The sequence below is a fragment of the Peromyscus leucopus genome, chromosome 1 (assembly GCF_004664715.2).
Source record: "Peromyscus leucopus breed LL Stock chromosome 1, UCI_PerLeu_2.1, whole genome shotgun sequence".
Lineage (NCBI taxonomy): Eukaryota > Metazoa > Chordata > Mammalia > Rodentia > Cricetidae > Peromyscus > Peromyscus leucopus.
The window spans coordinates 191,875,256-191,893,262 of record NC_051063.1 but is presented as its reverse complement, the minus strand read 5'-3'; the positions used below and the strand labels follow the sequence as shown (position 1 = coordinate 191,893,262).

General features: G+C 37.9%; 1 pseudogene; it reads left to right on the top strand.

The window, feature by feature from the left end:
• Positions 1-4,312: 4,312 nt before the first annotated feature.
• Positions 4,313-5,290, top strand: LOC114686869 (annotated as a pseudogene).
• Positions 5,291-18,007: the final 12,717 nt, after the last annotated feature.

Here is an 18,007-nt window from a genome sequence, read left to right as displayed (position 1 = left end):
CAAATGTGATTAAGATCATGAGTGTAATTAATGAATATCATGAGTTTAATTTAAAAAAATTAATAATAATAATAATGGAAAATGGACAGAAAAAAAGATTTCTAGTGTGGATTACAATGTCATATTTTTAAGTTTACTAGTGCTTCAGTAGAAATCCAAGAACACATGACTGACTGCATTCCAAGGGATGCTATAAAAGGTAGCAGTGCTGGGATTCAAGTTAAGAACTGTTTATATTTAGAAGCTAGAATAGATTGGCCCCATTCAAAGAGACACACAAGAAACTTTGTTATTCCCTACACCTCCCTCCTAGTCTGCCATCAGGGATCATGAAAATATAAGAGCCTCTCCAAACATATTGTCCCATTGGAGACACTCACAAGAAACTCATCAGTGTCTTTAGTAATCAGAAGTGGTAAAGGTTTCAGAAAAGTTCTTTGCTCTGAAAAGCAAGTGTTATCATCGCCTCTGTGAGATGAAGAATGCAGTTCTGAAGGGAGTTGAGATCACAGATCTATGAACATTTACCTCAGGGTTGGGCAGCATCCCTCTCCCATAGTGTTAGTGGTCATGTCAGGTGCTGCACACTGAGCTGAAGGTTCTGCAAAGAGAAGGTCTCGTGTATTTCTTTTTCACTCTTGAAGGCAGAGAAAGCAAAACATAGATTTCTGGTAAGTGCCCCACGTCTGGAAAGGTGATTCTGGGTGGAAACAGTACAGTGGGGATTCAGTCCAGGGCTAGGAAGACTTTCTGATCTGTCAGGAGAATTGCTAAGGAGAATAGTGCCCCCAACCTTGTCCTAATTCTTGATGCAGCAAAACATACCAAAATCTTCTCTGAGCCTGCCTATCGAATGCTGTGACTCTTAATGAAATCTGATGTTGAAGTTTCATCAGGAATGTATTATTTATGCCATTTAGATTTCTATTCTTTCATCATTTACATGAAACATCAACTAATTTTATAGTACAACAACCATAGAATCTGCTATAAAGGCTCAATGTTTATGATAAATATTATAACATAACTATGAAAGTAATTTAATCATGGGAGAGGAAAATATTAGGTTATGGACCGGCTTCTGAAGTAGAACACATTTTTAGGTAGCATTACATCTGTAACTGGAGTAGGAACAAGTCTGTCCTGAAAGTCAACAGTGACCACTGTTGAGACTATTTTTCCTGTTTAACATGGGTACATGATGTTCAAGTGGAAGTGACATTGTCATTGTTAGTTTTAAACAATCCTGGTCTAGGACAAATCTATCTTCTGTCATTTCTCTTTGCTTAGTGATATTCTGATCTCGCTAAAATCTCAAGATGGGTTTTCCAATTTCCATTGCTGATGTTATTGGAACATAGAGCCTTGTGCATGTCAGGCAGGTGCATAACCTTTAGGGTGCATTTACAGCCCATATTTACCGTTTTACATTCAATATACACAATTTGTTGAATTACATCTTCTTCGGATTCAATGTATATGTTTTAAGTGTCACTTATAAGTCTTGATTTATTACTAACAGTTTGTCTTGACCTAAGAAATAATATATGAAACTTCTAAGCTGAAGTTAGTCATAGCTTAGCATCTTTTCTATGTACCTTGCTCCTGGGTTTGCATGCAGGCCTTCCCTCCTGTTTGTGTAGATATGTACTTGCATCAGAAATCTTCATTTGTAGTTCCTCAGACACATTTTATCTTCTTTTTTGAGACAGGGTCTTTTACTTATATGGGATTCTAAGGGTATGATAAGCATTCTAGCCAACCTGACCCTGGTGTCTTACACTGCCTTCCATCATTCCCTGATGTTTGTATTTATAATTATGTATAAGTTTGGCCAAGGTTTTTATGTGAATTCTGGAGACTGAACTTAGCTCCTCCTGTTGATAAGGAATGAACAGTAAGAACTTAACTATCTCTTTGATTTTTAATACTGTAATTTCTAGGCCGAGCAATTTTTACATATTAATTTTCATGTTTTATAGCAGAGAGTAAAAGTAACACTGATCAATAAATCATTTGATAGATAGCACCATATTTTATCTCCTGAAATAATAAAAATATGTCTGATAAAAATACATATTGTGTCTCTATTATACTCACCAAATACAAGTGGGACATAGGAAGTTTTTGTAAGATTCTATCACAGTTTGGGGACAGACCTGTATATATCACCAGCAGTTGAGAATACATGGGTAAGTCATGAAACGTAACAGATTACAGGTTGAGCATTGAATAATGTGACTGACACAGCATGGCTTAGCACAAAGTTTCTTTTCAGCCTTGCTCTGTTCTATTTCTCGAGTTTCCACATTGCCCATAATGGCCTTATAAATTGATTTTTTTTACATGTGCTCTGAAACCTTGTGATTGAAATTAAGAGAATTTCATTGTCTACATCAAACTGTTACTCATTCCGTGGGAAGCACAAAATGAACAGCACTATAACGGTGATTCATAGAATGTCATCTCTATTGAGTTTTCAGTTTAACTGTGGAAAGCTTCTTAACACAATTAATCCTTGAGAACTTATCTTTTACAACTTGATATGGTACAACTACCCCACTGTGTGTGATTGCGAATAGTCCTTTGGCTCTGAGGACAAATATCAATCACTGGAAAGCAGTGCAATGCCCCTGGGGATGACAGAACCGGAAGTGGTTGACAGGTCTCTCAGTAAAGGTGAAATCATCACCTCTTTTTTTTTTTTTCACTGAGGGTTCAGGTCCTTATGTCCGATTCTCAAACACTGGGTGTCTTCAACTGCTCCACATTGTCTTCACAGTGGCTCAAAGGCCTTGCCACTGCTTATGTTAAATCAAATATCCATGAATTTGAGCATTTCTTTCTGTCTTCACACATCTTTAATGAAAATTATCTCACAATGTATCTCATAGATCAAGAAACAGAAGAGTAGCTTGTTGTGGCAGTTACAGGAATCCTAGTACTGAGGCAAGAGGATTTCAGATTATGCCAGGCCAACCTGAATTATAGTGGAAGATTCTGAACACTGCTGCCCTCCCAATATAAAAAAGATCTAGCCAACTTTCTTTCAATCCAAAGTCATCACATCAGTAATGGAGTATTATTGGGTTACTTGCAGGAGCAAAATTGGTTAGACATATGTTCATATTTCTACAGACCTTTAAGAGGCCAACTCACTGCTTCATGTGAGGTTGTTTTCACTAATTGAATCTTAAGTAAGAAATCAGGTGTTTTGCAGTGAATCTGAGATTTATGAACAAACTGATAGTTTCATTTATATTAATGCATAGAATGACATTGTATTAACATAAGTCAATAACTACTGCTAAAGTCATGTATGTGTGAATGTCTTTGCTTTCAAACTATTACTTGTGTGTAAATTCTGAGCAGTGCCTATGAAGATTCATTTAAAAATGTGAGTTTATCAACCTGAATTATATACCTGTTCCACCTACACACAGACTTTCATTTGGTAATTGTATGAAGCAATGTGAACACCATCACCAGTACCTGAAATTCTAGGTTATTCTTATCCTTACCAAGACCGTTTCTATTTCATACAATTTTTACTTTATATTCAACTGATTGATGATACCAGGCATTGCATTTAAAAATAACAGTGGACATTTTTTCCATTATTTTTTTATTGAATACAGTCTTTACTAAATTTCTGTTGCAATGTTTGAAACACTTCAATTGGGCATTGTTATCAATCTCTACAGAGGACTCATCATCTCCCCACCTTCTCTCCACCCTAACTCTGTGTGAGCATTCAGATGTGTGTGAGAATATGTGTGTTTGTAAAGTTTGAAGAGACTTCCTTCTTAATATAACATTATCTAACCTATAATTTGTTAACTACTATTTAATCAATGTTCTTATGTATGATATAGAAACATTCTTTTTCTGATTGTATCATTATTATTTTTTGTTTAAAATTGACACAAAAATGCATTCACAGTGGATTTCTTCTATTGAGAAGATGGGGACAGAATACTATTTTTCTTTAATATTGGTCGACATGTAGAATTGAGTGTAATTTCCATTTGTAACTCAGTGGTCATTCCTTCTCCCAGGATAACTTTGCCCTATTCTTAATGCTGACTTTTATAAGAAGTATAATGGCAATCTTTTCCATAATGACATGCATTTGAAGACATCAGCAGTTACATTGGAAATTGTCATTCATGTCAAAATAACTTTGAGTTGGACTGTGGAAGGGTTTTGCCTGGCAGCCCACACTAAGTTTCTAGTATTGAGCAATTCTGACAACCTTGACTTGGTGTACACCACTACCCAATGTGCAAAAAAAGTTTATTATTTTACTCTGATGAGTGATTGTTGGCGTAATTTGAAGTAAAAGTTGTTCAATAACAAAATGAACTCTGGGAATTTGATAATAGGATTATTATTCTTATCAGAGAGTACAATGGGAATATTGGGAAACTTTTCTCTTCTTTTTAACTATCTGGTCTTTTACCAAAAGAAGAAGTTAAAGCCCATGGATTTGATTCTCATGCACCTAATCATGGTCAACTCCTTAATCATTCTCTTTAAAGGATTGCCCAACACAGTGGCAGCTTTTGGTTTGAAACAGTTCTTCAATTATTGGAACTATCAGTTTTTTCTGTATGTTCTTAGAGTTTTCAGGAGCATGTCCATTACCACCACCTGCCTCTTGAGTGTCTTCCAGGCCATCACCATCAGTCCTAGAAACTCCTGCTGGAAGAACCTTAAAGTCAAGTCTCCAAGGGACATTGGTCTCTACATTTCTGTTTGCTGGGTCTTTTACATCATGGTAAATATCATTTTCCCAGTGTATGTATCCATAAAATTTAATAGGAAAAACCTAACAAAAGAGACGGAATTTGAACACCATATTTCTGCAGGTCATGACAAAGTCACAGTCTCCTCTTATATAACTTTCTTCGTGTTTCCAGAACTTCTGTTTTCTGTCCTTATCACTTGGTCCAGCAGCTCAATGATTGTCAATCTGTACAGCCACAAGCAGCGAGTCCAATACATCCACAGCACTCATGTTTCCCACAGAAGATCCATGGAGTCCAGAGCAACCCAGAGCATCCTGGCCCTAGTGTCTACTTTTCTGGTTTTTTACACCTTCTCTGCAATCTTGCATGGCTGTACTGCTCTACTATATAGTAACAATTCATGGTTGGTGAACATCACAGCAATCATTACTCTGTGTTTTCCCACATTGAGCCCCTTCATTCTTAAGAGTCAGGACTCTACTGTGTCCAGGTCCTGCTTTATCTGGATAAAGGATGCAAAATTCCCAATGTCATTATAACTATATAAAATGCAGGCTTTTTCACAAAATCAAATTTTGCAAATAACACAAAATGCTTTGAGGGTGAAGTCACTTGTCTTTCTAAGGTAAATCTTAAAAGATTTTCAGAGAGCTTCAAATGCCAAAATGTGCATCCAACAATACCTAAACTGTTGGGATCTAGACTTTTGATCCTTTATTTCCCACCTTTCTCAGCCTTTTTGTGATATGAAGTCTTGAGGAATAGCCGTTCAATATTTTGTCATCAAAATATGCCCTCTTTTGGCATCATGTGGACTGATACATAATATCCTATGCATTGCATCCTATACATATACATCCTCTATATATATGGAATATTACAGTTGATGTAGATATTTCATAGACATTCTAAGGAAGTTATACTCCACAGGCATAAAACTCTGCTGCTGGTGAAGCCATAACCTTTCACACAGGAAGCCTTGCTTAGCTCACCCATGCTCCTGGACACCAATGCCCCAAACTCATTTTCTTTCATAAAGTCCTAATCACTTTGCCTGTAGCTGTTCCAAAGCTACCAGACCCAGTCAGTTCTGAGCCTGGACATAGCTACACTCAACCATGAATGAAAGAAGGAAAAACTCTTCTCACATATATTCAGTGAAACACATGATTGAGAAAGAGTAAGTGTATCTAAACAGGGCATATGTTTACAGATTTACAATCTGAATATAAGCATACCATACCCCTCTTCTAGGTATGAAAAAATCTAGCCCATACTCTTTTTCAATGAGTCAGAAAAACTTTTCTCCTGTATTCCTCCATCATCGATGTAACATTCCACTAAGCAGAAGATGCTGCCTCTTTTTGTTCTTTATTATGGATAGAGAAGGCTGAGCTGGTAGCAAGAACAGTCAAGTCCTTGGAGCTTCCATCAGCATCCATATCCCCAGCAGTGTTTGTGACAATAGAAGCAAAATCCTGAAGTTGGCAGAAGATATGTGTGAAAATGTATGGCAGATACTTGGGGTCTGGAAATATAAGACACTGCAAAGAACCAAGACGGTATTCACAGGTTACTGTAAGAGTTCAGAGATCTGACAAGAGTTAGGAGCCAAGAATCTAACCTGAAAGGACCAGAACATGACCCACTTTTTTTTTAACTCTTTCACAACTGAGACTTTATTGGTTGAGTACACAGACATTTCAATTCTTAAAACATGGACCCAAACTCTAAGAGTCATACACTGTGTTCACGTACCCAAAAGAGCCATGTGTTGTTTCCCTATGAACTTATTCCAGTGATGTTCCATCCTAAGCTTGTCAAATTTTCCCTAAGACTTCACATAACAATTAAATGCTCACAATCCTTAATTCCATTGACTCACAATTTTATGCCACATACAGTACATATTCAAAATTTCAATCTTTCACAACACATTATCAGAATTGTTAGGAAAATGGACTGCCATGACCAGAGACAGTTTTGACAGGGCAAGGACCGAGGAGTGGGTTTTTAGGATACAGTTCTACTAGAAACATGAGACCAGAAATAACTGAAAATAGTCCAGACACAAATGCACAAGACTCCAAATTACCATTTAGTATGCTTTGTGTTGTAGGATATAAAACTAGCCCCCTGTATGGTGTGTTATGGTGACCCCCGAGACAGTCACAGCCTCTCCTGATTCAGTGTCCTGCTATTTTCTGGTTGTACCAAAAAATAAACAACCAGAAAGTGATTTAACCTCTTAAAAAAATCATTTACACTTAAAAAATGGGATGAGGTGGACTTCCTCCCACCTTTTAAAAATGTTTCTAGAGCTACTAAAAAACTCGCATTTAAAAAATAGTTGATAAAAATTCCCCTGGGTTGTATAAGAAGGAAGGCGGAGACACCAACAGACATGATGGATGGTTAGTCAGACTTGGCTTCTTTCTCTTCTACTTCAGAGGCTGGACTCTGGTTTTCAGTCTCTCCATGTTCTGCAGGCACATCTGTAGTTTGCTGGTCAGCCATGTCAGCCTGTTTGCCCTTTGCTCCACTCTTCCCTTTTGTTTGCACTTTTTGGTCTGATGATTTATCCTTTCCGTGGCCTTCTTCCGCTTCTCATCCACCTTGGCATGGGTGGGCTTGACCGATAGCCTCCAGGAGCATAGCTTGGGCTCCACCTTAACCTTCCTCTTGGGCATCGTATTGGCACTGGATGGGAGGCACGTGCAATGCCGAACCTGTCACAGAGCTATAATCCATGACCCACTTCTAATTACATCTTTTTTCTTTATGTTTTTATTACATACTAAAAAATTGTCATCTCAACATTCAAGATGTTTGTCTTTTGGAGAATAATCATATGCAAACCACATCATTCAAAGAAGAGAGTCTATGAGAAGATGGTGGACAAGTAATTTAAGAATAGTAAACACAAAACGACAAAAACACAAAAAAGGTTAGGACAGAGGGGCTGAGTGTGTGAAATGAAAGACATCTTGGGTCACAGGTAGATGTTTACATTGTTTGTTTTGCAGATTTCAAATGTCTGAAAACTTATGAAAGCACCATTATATTTCATCCATGTCTTTCTTCCTTTCTGCTCTGCATTTATACATATGTAATATAAGTGTTTTTGCTCAGTTCCTCGTTTCTCTATGCCTAGCATCCTCTCAATACAAGTCATAAAGCCTATGAAAAAACCTACTATTATTGCTCTGCTAAATGTACATACCATTAAATTGACTGAAGATTAATTATTACTATACTCATATGTACATTCTGTATCTTGATATATATATATATAGAGAGAGAGACATATATAGATATATATGTGCATACAGATGTACTCACAACATGTGTGGTGGTTAGAGGAAAACGTCAAGAGTTGATTCTCTCCTTCCACCATATAGGCACCAAAAATCAAAATCAAGTAATCAGACTTGGAGCAACTGCCTTTACATACTGAGTCATCTCATTGGCCCATGTTCTCTTTTTGATTCAAGACAGAAACTCAGCCTAGGATATCTAGTCAGTTATATTTAAGGTCAGTCTTGCATCCTCAGCTAAACCTCTCTGGCCGCACCCTCACAGACATATGCATATTTCTGTCTCCTATTGATTCGAATCCTGTCAAGTTGATAGTCAAGACTAAGGAACAAAAGCCCATCCTTGGGCCAGTAAGATGACCCACCAGGCAAAGGCACTTGCTGCCAAGTCTGACAACTTGAGTTTGAATCCTCAAACCCACATGATAGAAGGAGAGAATCACTATTTCAAGTTTTCCTTTGACCTCAACATGAATGCCATACCACTCACTCCCCTTCTCATATATATATATATACAAACACATATGCAAACATGCACGCACACACACACATACACACACAACTCATGCATGTTTGCTCACATAGATATACAATAAGTAAATGTAAAGTCTTTCCTTTCTCAACTTGACATGCAAATATACTCATTTTATATATAACAATACATCGAGGTTATCAGAGACTCATGAGCATATCATAATGAAAAACAAATTTTGTTCACCTGGAACAGTCTCAAATCTTTAAGTTCTAGCATTGTTTAAAATAACCATCTCCAAAGTCTCTTCTGAAAGTGGAGGCAACATCTCAACTGAGAGCTATTATTAGATGAAAATCTAGTTACACGTTTCCAGTATACAATGGAACACAGTGAAATTTCCTATTCCAAAAGGTAGGAGTAGAGGCTAACAAGGACCACTTGGAAGAACCAGACTGAAATCCCTCAGAGCAGACAACAACTTCTGCACCTAGATGTCCAACATCTAGGGTTCTTTGTGGCATCATTTGGCCTCAAATACCTTCGTGTAGCATCTGCTGCAGTTTTGTCTTGGAGAAGAGAAAACTTCTCACCTGGATTGGTTCCTCTTCAAGGCTTTCAACACTTCAAAATAAAATCATTCATTTTCTTTGAAGAAACACTAAACAAGATATTTGTTAACAAAACATCATAACTATGGGTAAGAACACACAGCTTTATTGACTTCTATTCTCACATATTCAAGACACTCAACTAAGCGAAGAATTATGTACCAAATAAGGTACATACAAAAGAAGTTTGGACTTAGAATGACAGATAATATCCTCTATAAATCTGTATTGATATGTTGAGAGCAAAGAATAATTAAAAGTTAGATACTATGTAAAACCACATAAGTTACATACTTCTGGTAAGTTTAGGGAATTTGGTTATTCTTTCTTTTGCATTCTAGACAAAGCAGGACCCCAACACAGAGGAGCTGTGAGGCATAAGGACAAGGGAGTACATGATGGGAAAACACATAAAGATTAAAGGAGTGATGTTCATCAGCCACCAGTTTGAATTAACAAAATGAGATTCATGTAGCAGGAATCTTAGAAGGTCTTATTAATAAAATCAAACCTGAGACCAGGTATTGGGGTGAAGCTGGAAGATCAGAGAGACAGACAAGCCACAGCTACCTCACCTCGCCAGTTCCTCAGCTGGTCCTGTTTCCTCAGACTGGAAGCCTCTGAGTCCTCATCCAGAATGAATCCCTGCTGAACTGCTGCTAGAAGCCTAAAAGCTTAACCATCCAAATGCTTAACCAGCCAAATGCTTCTAGTTTCTGGTCCTCACACCTTATATACCCTTTTGCTTTCTGCCATCACTCCCTGGGATTAAAGGCTTGCTTTCTGGGATTAAAAGCGTGAGTCACCATGCTTGGCTGTATCCTTGAACACATGGATTTCTGCCTCTGAAATGCTAGGATTAAAGGCATGTGCTACCACTGTCTAACCTCTGTCTAATATTGTGGCTGTTCTAATCTCTGACCCCAGAAAAGTTTATTAGGGTGTACAATATTTTGGGGAACACAGTAACACCACAAATACAGGCTTCCAAGAATTTGGAGATGGTATAAAATGCTAGAAAGCTGGATATTAGGCCCAGGATGCTCTGGGTGGTTCTAGACTCATGGAAGGTTCTTGTGAAAATGAGTGCTGTGGATGTGTTGAACCTGCTTCTTGTGCTTGTTTAGAGTAACAGTCATGGAGATGTTAGAACACAGAGAACAGAGAACAAAACTTCAGAGAACACCAATAATGCTGTGTACACTGAATGTATGATTTTACCATGGTGTATAGTGGAGCAGATTATAAAAATCTATCTTGTATGTCATGGTTTTGCTTTCCCACATGTTATAGTTATAAACAAAGAAAAATACATTTATCTTTATATATAAGACCCAAAAGATGGACCTGGAAAGGCCAATGTATTTTGTTGCTTTAACTTTAAGATTGTTCCAACAAAAGCCACTTGATGGTGATGGCCTTGAAGACACTCAAGAGGCAAGTGGTACTGATGGACATACTCTTGCCAACTCCCCTAAAATATAAAATAAGTCTGCATCCAAAGTCATCGAAGAACCCTTTCAACCCAAAAGTTGCCATTATCTGGAGTACTACCTTAGAGAGGAAAGTCAAGGAGTTGGCCATGATCAGATGTGTGAAAATCAAGCCTGTGTTCTTTAATGTGCATTCATTGTAGTATATGAGAAGATGATAGGAAAGAAGAGAGGCATTTCCCACAGTTCCAACTACAGCCTGTATTAAGAGCACTGTTCCTATTGCCAGTTCCCAGTAGCCCAGTCTAACAACTAACCACATTTTCTTTCATATTATAGCAGTAATCATTCCTCTTATAAAAGTAAAACATTAATTTTTTGTCTATGTGGTTCATCTGAAGTAGTAGAAGCTGTTTGTTAAACTAAAAGCTTAGGGTTTCTTTTTAAAATGTATTTTTGCCAGTTTTGAAGTGGAAATTCCAAAACGTGTCATTAGAAAGGTATCATTAAAGAATAGCTAATGATGGTTTGGTAGAAACAGAGAAGGTGAGAGTAAAGTCAAGTGAAGCACCATCTAACATTCATAGATCAAACTGACCTTAGCTCATCATGTGGAGGAAGGGGCAAACTCAGTCAGCACCCAGAGATAACCAATACAGTTCTCAGTAGATCTATCAATCACAAGATCTAATATTTAAAGACAATCAATGAACACATTTAATAACAAATGTGTGTCTATTGTCTTAAACTTCTTTGTTTTCTTTTTATTGTTTGAGAATTTCATGCATGCAAATAATACATTTTGGTCAACTACATCTGCATCTCCTCCCTTACACTTTACTAAAAATATTCACTAACTATAAATTTCAGAGTCTTTCTGCTCCTCCTTTAGACTAAAATCCCTGAACCTTTGGAGAGGGAATGTGATGATCTACCATTTAGAGCTAAGTATTTCACTCTTTCATTATCTACATATTGGGATGTTTCAGGTCTGTATATAAATCATATACTGCCAAAAAAAGCTTATCTGCTGAGAGTTGAGAGATACAATAATCTATGGTTATAAGTATAGTAATTCATGAGGTAATTAATGTCACATTTATTTAACATAAATACAGTATTAGCTTATCCTTGGGGCCTATGACCTAGCCTACCACAAGCTTTTATTCCAGTTAATGGTACTAGGCATGAGTTGCATCTTTTGGGACAGGACTTAAATCTAAACAGAAAGTCATTGTTTATTCCTATAATATTCATTAAACTGCTGTATCAGTGAGTATACCTCATCAGGTCAGGTATTATTATAGCTTAAAGGGTTCATTATTTGAGTAATGTTGGTGGATTCTTTTTTTTTTATTGGAGTGCATCACACCTTCCAGAACTATGGAAGCAGATGAGAAGGGATGGAGTTTCCAAACGGGGACCAGTTTTATATTCCCCTATCATTGACTCCATTACATAGTCTCTTGAGAAGGAGAATCTTAACTTTGTGCTTTGAAAGGAAACTAAGAGCAATGGCAATAGACTAAGAGTTGTCAAGAACTTTTGTACACTTTTAAAAGAACTAAATAAGACGTAGACATAAGTACCTACTTAAGAACTTCACTTAAGGGCCAAGGTCTACACTCAGGGAAATGAAGTAGAAGACAATGTGAAATAGAGAATGACCAGCATTCCATCATAATGTGAGCCATGTAGGCTGTTCTTTGGTCCAAGTCCCACTCTGCCAGGTTCTGATAAGCAACAATTGTTCTATACAGGAACATGACATATGTCTTGTCACATAACTGAAATCCAAAGTCCTTGAAAGTATAGTCATAACAGAATCCACAGAGTTTACGTGAAATCTGTGAGTCATGATGAGAGGTTGTGAATCAGTGTTATTGGTGTCTTCTTTGATTTTCATGACAAATGTGGAAAGTCAAGTTATCTTTATTATGAAGGTAGATAATACAAATACATAGAATAACTGTCTGAATTTATAACACAGAGACAGGGTGAAAAGATAGGAACCTTGATAAATCTTGTTTGGTGTAAAAGCCACCACCTAAGCTCTGTGATCTTCAAAGCATTCAGTCTAATGATGCGACACTCCACACAGAGGCTGCCTATTTTCATAAGTCATTATTTTATTTACATTACTAGCATTTTACTGAATAGTTTTTATTGTAAGTGGTTCTCATTTTAATGTTTAGATTTCTGAACCCACTGTCAAATACAAATAGAAATTTAAAGCAAGAAACATGCTAATAGAGTCTGTTGAGATGAAATCTTATGCATTATATAAGTTTAAAAAACAAGTGGGAGGGAGAAGGCGGCCAGGGAGGCCACTTTCAGGCTTCTTTCTTTCCTGCACAGAGATGGTGGCCCAGGTCAGAGTTTGGAACTAAGCCTAGAGGATCCAGGGAAGGTTATTTGGCAACTGCCTCCATCACAGATGACACCTACTGCACTGAACTTCAAGTCTCTCTGACACCAAGGCGGACTGATGCCCAGCCAGTAGAATTAGGACAGGATCTCAAAGACGGAGGTGGACAGGCCCCGGCGCCAGAGGCCCACAGAGACATTCAGGCCCGGCGGCAGCCCACAGAAGTAGACAGGCCACGCGGCGGAGACAGGCGGACGCAGGTCGGCGACTCGCGGAGGTGGAAGGGCCCGGTGGCAGCGGCCGACAGGGACATACAGGCCCAGCGGCAACCGGCAGAGACATACAGGCCCAGTGGCAGTTCATGGAGGTGGATGGGCCCAGCAGCGGTGCCAAGTGGAGGTAGGTAGGTCCGCGGTGGCAGCCAGCAGAGACATACAGGCCCGTTGGCCGCCCGCAGAGGCAGACAGACCCAGCAGCAGCTGACAGGGACATACAGGCCCAGCGGTGGAGACAGGTGGACGCAGGTGGGCCTGTGGCGGCGGGCCACGGGGGTGGACAGGCCCGGGGACGGAGAGGGGCAGACCCAGCTTGGAACAGGGACGCCCCTGGCCCCAACGCCTGGGGAAGAGGCTATCTCCGTGGGTCGGAACCAGGGCGAGTCTGGACACTCCGTCTGGGGACAACCCAGAGCCCAACTGCTGATCCTGTGAAACCCAACAACTTGGAGGTGTTGGTGAGACTACCCTGCTCAGCTGAAACCCATCTGGGAGAGGATTCAGATGCCTACAGTTTGAAGTCTGAAGAAACAAGATCAGCTGAGGAGTTGACAAATGAACAAAACGTGACCTGGGAACACAGAAGAAGGCGCTACCCAGCCACTAAACCAGATCACCAGAATCATAAGTATATAATTCACCAACTGAAATCAGCTGTCCCTGAAGAAACAGCCCAATAGCACCAATTTAACCAAGAACCCCTACTAAACCAAGACTAAAAATTAGAACAAGAGAGGCACTCTCAGACACAGACACCACCTGCACCACACAGAGGAAAAGATGAGTAGACGCCAGTGCAAAAATACAAGCAACAACATAAAGACCTATATGGCAACATCAGAACCTAGTGATTCTACACCTGCAAGACCTAAACATACCATGACAGAAGAAACAGAAGAAATCAACCCTAAAAATGACTTTAAGAAGATGATAGAGGCCTTTAAAGAAGAAATAAAACATTCCCTCAATGAGGAAATAAAAACTTTCCTTAAAGAGGAAATGAAAAACTCTCTTAAAGAGGAAATAAAAACTTCCCTTAAAGAGGAAATGAAAAACTCCATTAAAGAGGAAATAAAAAACTCCCTTAAACAAATGGAAGAAAAAACGAACAAAAAATGGGAAGAAATTAAATCAAGCCAAGAAAAAGCAATTAAACAGATGAAAGAAACATTCCAAGATCTCAAAAATGAATTTGAGACAATAAAGAAAACACATGCTGAGGGAATGCTGGAAATACAAATCCTGACAAAACGAACAGGAACTACAGAAACAAGCATAACCAACCGATTGCAAGAGATGGAACAGAGAATCTCTGACACTGAAGACACGATAGAGAAAATAGATTCGTCAGTCAAAGAAAACACTAAAGACAAAAAAGTCGTAACACAAAACATCCAGGAAATTTGGGACACTATGAAAAGACCAAACCTAAGAATAATAGGGATAGAAGAAGGAGAAGAATACCAACTCAAAGGCACAGAAAATATATTCAACAAAATCATAGAAGAAAACTTTCCTAACCTAAAGAAAGAAATACCTATGAAGATACAAGAAGCTTGCAGAACACCGAATAGGCTGGATCCAAAAAAAAAGTCCCCTCGCCACATAATAATCAAAACACTAAACACACAGAACAAAGAAAAAATATTAAGAGCCGCAAAGGAAAAAGACCAAGTAACATATAAAGGTAAACCCATCAGAATAACACCAGACTACTCAATAGAGACTATGAAAGCTAGAAGATCATGGACAAATCTCATGCAGACACTAAGAGACCACGGATGCCAACCCAGACTATTATACCCAGCAAAACTCTTAATCACCATAGGCGGAGTAAACAAAATATTCCAGGATAAAACCAGATTTAATCAATACCTGTCTACAAACCCAGCCCTACAGAAAGCACAAGAAGGGAAAATTTAACCCAAAGAAGCTAAACACATCCATGAAAAATCAAGCAATAGATAATCCCACACCAACATACACCACAGAAGAAACAAGCTGGCGTAGCTATCCTAATATCTAGAGAAAAAGGATGTTTCAAAGAGAAGAAGTCTTGTGGCAATGCCTCAGTGGTCCAGGTAACTACCAGAACTCGGAAAAGTTGGTTGAACTTGGGATTGACTGGGAGGCCAAAGATTTAAAAAGCAGAAGATTCTCTCAAGACACAAGTTGTGTGATAATAGTGTGTTTTGTGTGTGTGAATGAGAATTTGTAAATGTTGAATTCTAGGCTTCGACAATCATTGTCAGTGCAGATTAAGTTGCAAGTATTTATGTTTTAAAACTTAAATTATAAAGCTAGTTACGTCTTTCTAACAACTAGTTTTAATGTTTATGAGCATATTTTACCTACATTACCTTTTCAGGATGTTGAGAAAGATACATCACAAGCACAGGCTGGAGGCTGGGGGCTAGATGGTATTGAGGAAGAGGTCTTGGTGGACTCTTTCATAGAGCAAAGGGAAGCAATGCCTTCTGGGAAATGAGCTAAGTTTTAATCTAGTCTTTAAGATTAGAAGTCAAAAACAAAAATATTAAGGAAAGGAAAACCTAATTGATCTTTGAAGTATTGTTATGTGGAATTGAGTGGGACTTTTGAGGCCTTTCTTCCAGAAAACAAGGACTTGGTTGTCAGGCCTATATTAGGCCTAAACCTTAGTGCCATGTAGTTGTACTTAAATCATTTCAATGGAAAGTGTCTTAGTGATTGGAAATTCTAGTGCAGTTTGGAGTTCTTCCATTTGAAAAATGTGATATTTGCATGGGATTGTTTGAATCTTGTTTTCTAGTCCCTCCCCATCACCACCCTCATAGACTGAAGGTAGATTTTTCTCTTGATAAAGGAACAAAAAAGGTGAACATCTTGTTTGTAAATAGGTATCTAGTAACTAGTGGTAAACTTGAAATGGTAGAATTCTTTAAAGCCTAATTCTAGGTAGCCTTAAGAAAATGTATCTTAATTATTTTTGAACCTGTATTCACCTTGTTTTTTTTCAACTATCTTAAGTTATATTTTGTTTTTCAGAGCTGCTTCTTATTTGGTGCTACTTTTTTTTTAATTGAGGTGTAATTCATAAAAGGGTATATTGTTTTGATGAGACTTTTTACAACTGTGGCTGGATGTCTTTCTTTAGTCTTCCAAGAAGGGCCATTTTACTTTTTTAAAGTTACTTTTTAAAGTCATGAGGTCAACAACTTGGACTACTATGCATGTAAGTGCTCATGCAAATTAAAGCCAAAGTTGACCTCCAGCAGCAGTTCATTCTATGTTGACAGTGAGAGAACACTTTGCCTGTTAGGATACTGTTACTCGTGGGCTGAAATGCTGAAGAAACCCCTCCCCCTATTTTGTTTTTTGCAAATATCAAGGTATATTCTAGGGTTTCCTGGTTGACCTCAACAGATAAACTGAGATGATATTCTTAGTTCAGAAATGATCTGAATGTGGATTTACAGTCTACGTGTACAGCTGGCTAAGTGAGATCGCTTTCACAGTTCTGCATGTATCCCATCGGCTCCCCATTAGTCACTGAACTCTTAAAACTGGTATTGTAACATTATCACAATGTTTTGTGCCAATTTTATAAACTTTACAGTGCAATATGTGTTCCTTTTCTGAGGCAAACCAAAGGTATATTTCTCAAGGTTCTGCTGCTATCAGCAGTGTTGATGGAGGATTTTTTATACATTTGTAATAGATAGAAATAAACCAGAAAAAAAAAGTGGTGGAGGAAAAGGTGAACACTGCAAGAATACTCAAAAGGGCTGAGAGTTGCAAATGCCAAGAATGGCTTTGCATAGTAAATGGAATAGAACAGCTCTGAACTATAGCTTACATTTCCTGGTTTGGTCTGACAGAATGATTGAATGCTTTTGTACAAAAATCAGAGCCTTAAAAACAAGGATTTGCTGAGATTGTAAAATGGTGTGCCACTTTGGCAAAACAGTTTGGTGGTTGGTCAAAATGCAAAACATTGTTACTCTGTTACTCAACAATTCTACCCTTAGGAATATATCCTCAAACTACTGAAAATGTGCACCTATGAAACATGTACATGAAGGTTTACAGCAGTGTGTTGCTAATAGTAAAAAAGTTAAAACAACTCAAATAGCTATCAAATACTGGAGAGAAATAAAATGTGGCTTATTCATACAATAGAATATTATTAAGATATAAAAATGAATGAGAAACTGACAGATTAAATGACTTTGGTGAACCTTCATAATTTCATTTGTAGATCTTTCCATTTCTAATTTATAAATATATTTGGGGTTATAAATTATAAATGTACTGCCTCCTGTCAACATTGTATACTTCTATTTGATGATTTCTGTGTCAAACATTATATGGAAATGTTTCCAAGTATTTTCTGTATTAACTGTGAATGAATAGAACAAAATAAATTGCCTGTGATGAAAAATAAAAAAAAAACAAGTGGGAAATGAGTCTGCAATTTTATCTCATGATGGGGTCCTCTCTCACAATTCTCTGGGCTGTAGGTTAGACTAACACCACCAAGAACTAATTAGGGAAGTCATAACATCAGAGTGAGTCTAGCATTAGAATATTGCTAACCAAAACAAACCATACAAATTAGATTTGGTTATGATCATCATTGTCCAGTATTCCTATTACACCACTACTTCAACCAAGTTTGAAAGGAGAGTGAGAGGACCCACAATTATTACGCCAGTGACTGTTAAGCCACACTCACTTTCTGTCTCCATATCTGTACCACAATGTAGCATTACATAAGAACAATTTTATTACAGATGCC